This window comes from Rana temporaria, chromosome 1, assembly GCF_905171775.1.
Source record: "Rana temporaria chromosome 1, aRanTem1.1, whole genome shotgun sequence".
Classification (NCBI taxonomy): Eukaryota; Metazoa; Chordata; class Amphibia; order Anura; family Ranidae; genus Rana; species Rana temporaria.
In genome coordinates this window covers 266,622,711-266,628,730 of record NC_053489.1, presented here as the reverse complement: position 1 = coordinate 266,628,730, position 6,020 = coordinate 266,622,711, and positions in this window count along the sequence as shown.

The following is a 6,020-nucleotide window of genomic DNA, read 5'->3' as shown; positions in this document are numbered from 1 at the left end:
AGAAGCGTGCACTACAGAAACTCGTCAGAGAACGGAGGTAGCTGATTGGACGACGATAACGTCAGACGGTCCTATGGTAGAAAAAGTGCAGCGCGTCTATTGGTGGAGGCGGAGGAGAGGTTCTTTCCTGCTGGTGTTTGACACATTCTAATCCTTCCATGAATGGAAGACGTCACCTTCCAGACACACACGTGACGTCAGAGAACGGAGTGACATGAGGAGGGCGCTGCGGCTGGGTGGGCTGCTGAAGGATGCTGGCGCCAAATTTGCACCGCCAGTTTCCCGCGCTCACATAGATGCTTCTAGAGAGCTGCGCTGTGTGACTGGAGAGCTTCCAGCAGAAGTTAACTGCTTCACAGGTTGCCGCCGGTTATTTGTCAGGATAGAGAATGTAACAAAATGGAATGCCTATAGAGAAAAATGGAATGACCATAGAGAATAGAACAAAATGGAATGCCCATAGAGAATAATGGAACAAAATGGAATGCCCATAGAGAATAATGGAACAAAATGGAATGCCCATAGAGAATAATGTGACCGTAGAGAATGGAAAAAAAATGGAATGCCCATAGAGAATAATGGAACAAAATGGAATGACCATAGAGAATGGAAAAAATGCAATGCCCATAGAGAATAATGGAACAAAATGGAATGACCATAGAGAATGGAAAAATGGAATGCCCATAGAGAATAATGGAACAAAATGGAATGACCATAGAGAATGGAAAAATGGAATGCCCATAGAGAATAATGGAACAAAATGGAATGCCCATGAAGAATAATGTGACCATAGAGAATGGAAAAAAATAGAATGGCCATAGAAAATAATGGAATGACCATAGAGAATAATAGAGTATGTCATGTGGAATGAAGGCTTATAGCGAGCACCTCACGTCGAAAGCATTGACTATTTGTGATGCGATTTCGAGCATGCGCACTGGGATACCCCCACGGACGGCGCATGCGCCGTTAAAAAAAAAAAACATAATTTACGTGGGGTCAAGATGAATTAATCTTAGTCATTTGAATTGAGCGCCCTTACGCCGACACATTTACACTACGCCGCCGGCGCAAATTCTTTCTGGATACGGAAACTACGCTCTAAGTTACGGCGGCTTAGTGTATCTGAGATACGCTACGCCTGCCTAAAGATAGGCAGATCTTTGTGGATCTGGCCCAATGAGAATATCTGACCTTTTGCATGCTAGTTTCATGTTAAATTGGTTGTAAACTCAAAAAAAGAAAACCCCAAAAAAACTGCAAGACAAAAGGCATAATGAGCTAGTGTGCATTGCATACTAGCTCATTATGAAATACTTAGCTTAGATCGAAGATGTTGCAGCCATCCTGGCACACCGCTGTGACCAGCGCCACATCTTCAGCGCTGTGACCAGTGCCTTGTCTTCAGCGTTGTGATTGGCCGGAGCTGCGAAGATGTTACTCCCATGCATGCGCGAGGGAGCCGCCAGTCATGGCACGAGCGAGCCATTTCATCAGTGCAGCATCATTTTGGGAAAAAAGTGAACATACACAGGAGGTATAATGGGTGGAACTCTATATGTGAAGAGGTGAAAGCTTGCTGATAATCACAATAAACATCAGAGTCCAATCAGGGCTGGACTGGGACAAAAATTTGGCCCTGGACTTCATCCAGACTGGCCCACTTTGACAGGTCTCTCCCATGGCGACTGGACAACTCCCGCAGCCCCAGAACCCCCCCCCCCGGCCACCCAAGACCCCTCTCCCCCTTCACTAGCCACTAGCCGTTCTACTTTATTAGCGTAGAATGGCTGGTAGCAGGGCCGGACTGGGAGTAAAAACCAGCCCTGGAAAACATTTCATACCAGCCCCATAGCATTATTATACCAGCCCAACATCATAACGTCATTATTTTTTTGTTTATAAAAGAGAAAACCATACATTTTAAAGAAACATTTAAAGAGCGTATTATATAAAGATAAGACAGATATGAAAGCACAAAGGGCTAGGGAGATTATATATATATATATATATATATATATATATATATATATATATATATAATGTTACACAGTGGAACCTCGGATAACGAGCATAATCCGTTCCAGGAGAATGCTCATAATCCAAAGTGCTCACATATCAAAGTGAGTTTCCCCATTGAAGTTAATGGAAACGAAAATAATTTGTTCCGCATTGGGGGGCGCCGGAGAGCATCGGAGACACTCGGAAATGTCACTTGCCACCAGATTCAGCATGTCACTTGCCATCCGTCCCCTGCCACCAGATTTAGTGTGTCACTTGCCACCCATCCCGTCACCAGATTCAGCGTGTCACTTGTCACTTGGACTGGGTGACAGCAGGGGGACTGGGTGACAGCAGGGGGACTGGCTGACAGCAGAGGACTGGGCGACAGCAAGGGGACTGGCTGACAGAGGACTGGGCGACAGCAGAGGACTGGGTGACAGCAGGCTGGGTGACAGCAGGGGGCTGGGTAACAGAGGACTGGGTGACAGCAGGGGACTGGGTGACAGAGGGATGGGTGACAGCAGGGGACTGGGTAACAGGGGACTGGGTGACAGAGGACTGGGTGACAGCAGGGTACTGGGTAACAGGGGACTGGTTGACAGAGGGCTGGGTGACAGCAGGGGACTGGGTGACAGGGGACTGGGTGACAGAGGGCTGGGTGACAGCAGGGGACTGGGTGACAGGGGACTGGGTGACAGCAGGGTACTGGGTAACAGGGGACTGGGTGACAGAGGACTGGGTGACAGGGGACTGGGTGACAGGGGACTGGGTGACAGAGGACTGGGTAACAGGGGACTGGGTGACAGAGGACTGGGTGACAGAGGACTGGGTGACAGCAGGGGACTGGGTGACAGAGGGCTGGGTGACAGGGGACTGGGTGACAGAGGGCTGGGTGACAAGGGACTGGGTGACAGGGGACTGGGTGACAGCAGGGGACTGGGTGACAGAGGTCTGGGTGACAGCAGGCTAGGGTGACAGAGGACTGGGTGACAGAGGACTGGGTGACAGAGGACTGGGTGACAGCAGGGGACTGGGTGACAGAGGACTGGGTGACAGAGGTCTGGGTGACAGAGGGCTGGGTGACAGGGGGCTGGGTGACAGCAGGGGACTGGGTGACAGAGGACTGGGTGACAGCAGGGGACTGGGTGACAGAGGGCTGGGTGACAGCAGGGGGCTGGGTGACAGAGGGCTGGGTGACAGAGGGCTGGGTGACAGAGGACTGGGTGACAGGGGACTGGGTGACAGGGGGCTGGGTGACAGAGGGCTGGGTGACAGAGGACTGGGTGACCGAGGGCTGGGTGACAGAGGGCTGGGTGACAGGGGACAGGGTGACAGAGGGCTGGGTGACAGAGGACTGGGTGACAGCAGGGTACTGGGTAACAGGGGACTGGGTGACAGAGGACTGGGTGACAGAGGGCTGGGTGACAGAGGGCTTGGTGACAGAGGACTGGGTGACAGGGGGCTGGGTGACAGGGGGGTGGCTGAGGGGACTGGGTGACAGAGGGCTGGGTGACAGAGGTCTGGGTGACAGAGGGCTGGGTGACAGAGGACTGGGTGACAGAGGGCTGGGTGACAGAGGGCTGGGTGACAGGGTGACAGAGGGCTGGGTGACAGAGGGCTGGGTGACAGAGGACTGGGTGACAGGGGGCTGGGTGACAGAGGGCTGGGTGACAGAGCACTGGGTGACAGAGGGCTGGGTGACAGGGGAAAGGGTGACAGAGGGCTTGGTGACAGAGGACTGGGTGACAGCAGGGTACTGGGTAACAGGGGACTGGGTGACAGAGGGCTGGGTGACAGAGGGCTTGGTGACAGAGGACTGGGTGACAGGGGGGTGGGTGAGGGGACTGGGTGACAGAGGGCTGGGTGACAGAGGGCTGGGTGACAGAGGTCAAGGTGACAGAGGGCTGGGTGACAGGGGACTGGGTAGAGAGAGATTATACAGTCCAGATTACAATTTGCAGGGGCAGCAAAGGTGACAGAGAAAGGGGGTGCACCATGCAACCCCCTCTCTCTCTGTCACCTCTGCTGCCCCTGGGTGACAGCAGGGTACTGGGTGACAGGGGACTGGGTGACAGAGGACTGGGTGACAGGGGACTGGGTGACAGGGGACTGGGTGACAGAGGGCTGAGTGACAGAGGACTGGGTGACAGAGGACTGGGTGACAGCAGGGTACTGGGTAACGGGACTGGGTGACAGAGGACTGGGTGACAGCAGGGGACTGGGTGACAGAGGGCTGGGTGACAGGGGACTGGGTGACAGAGGGCTGGGTGACAAGGGACTGGGTGACAGGGGACTGGGTGACAGGGGACTGGGTGACAGAGGTCTGGGTGACAGAGGGCTGGGTGACAAGGGACTGGGTGACAGGGGACTGGGTGACAGCAGGCTGGGTGACAGAGGACTGGGTGACAGAGGAGAGAAAACCATACATTTTAAAGAAACATTTAAAGAGCGTATTATATAAAGATAAGACAGATATGAAAGCACATAGGGCTAGGGAGATTATATATATATATATATATATATATATATATATATATATATATATATATATATATATATATAATGTTACACAGTGGAACCTCGGATAACGAGCATAATCCGTTCCAGGAGAATGCTCATAATCCAAAGTGCTCACATATCAAAGTGAGTTTCCCCATTAAAGTTAATGGAAACGAAAATAATTTGTTCCGCATTGGGGGGCGCCGGAGAGCATCGGAGACACTCGGAAATGTCACTTGCCACCAGATTCAGCATGTCACTTGCCATCCGTCCCCTGCCACCAGATTTAGTGTGTCACTTGCCACCTATCCCGTCACCAGATTCAGCGTGTCACTTGTCACTTGGACTGGGTGACAGCAGGGGGACTGGGTGACAGCACGGGGACTGGCTGACAGCAGAGGACTGGGCGACAGCAAGGGGACTGGGTGACAGAGGACTTGGCGACAGCAGAGGACTGGGTTACAGAGGACTGGGTGACAGAGGACTGGGTGACAGCAGGGGGCTGGGTAACAGAGGACTGGGTGACAGCAGGGGACTGGGTGACAGAGGGATGGGTGACAGGGGACTGGGTGACAGCAGGGGACTGGGTGACAGAGGGCTGGGTGACAGCAGGGGACTGGGTAACAGGGGACTGGGTGACAGAGGACTGGGTGACAGGGGACTGGGTGACAGGGGACTGGGTGACAGAGGACTGGGTGACAGCAGGGTACTGGGTAACAGGGGACTGGGTGACAGAGGACTGGGTGACAGAGGACTGGGTGACAGCAGGGGACTGGGTGACAGAGGGCTGGGTGACAGGGGACTGGGTGACAAGGGACTGGGTGACAGGGCACTGGGTGACAGCAGGGGACTGGGTGACAGAGGTCTGGGTGACAGGGGACTGGGTGACAGCAGGCTAGGGTGACAGAGGACTGGGTGACAGAGGACTGGGTGACAGCAGGGGACTGGGTGACAGAGGACTGGGTGACAGCAGGGGACTGGGTGACAGAGGACTGGGTGACAGAGGTCTGGGTGACAGAGGGCTGGGTGACAGGGGGCTGGGTGACAGAGGACTGGGTGACAGCAGGGGACTGGGTGACAGAGGGCTGGGTGACAGCAGGGGGCTGGGTGACAGAGGGCTGGGTGACAGAGGGCTGGGTGACAGAGGACTGGGTGACAGGGGACTGGGTGACAGAGGGCTGGGTGACAGGGGGCTGGGTGACAGAGGGCTGGGTGACAGAGGACTGGGTGACCGAGGGCTGGGTGACAGAGGGCTGGGTGACAGGGGACAGGGTGACAGAGGGCTGGGTGACAGAGGACTGGGTGACAGCAGGGTACTGGGTAACAGGGGACTGGGTGACAGAGGACTGGGTGACAGAGGGCTGGGTGACAGAGGGCTTGGTGACAGAGGACTGGGTGACAGGGGGCTGGGTGACAGGGGGGTGGCTGAGGGGACTGGGTGACAGAGGGCTGGGTGACAGAGGTCTGGGTGACAGAGGGCTGGGTGACAGAGGACTGGGTGACAGAGGTCTGGGTGA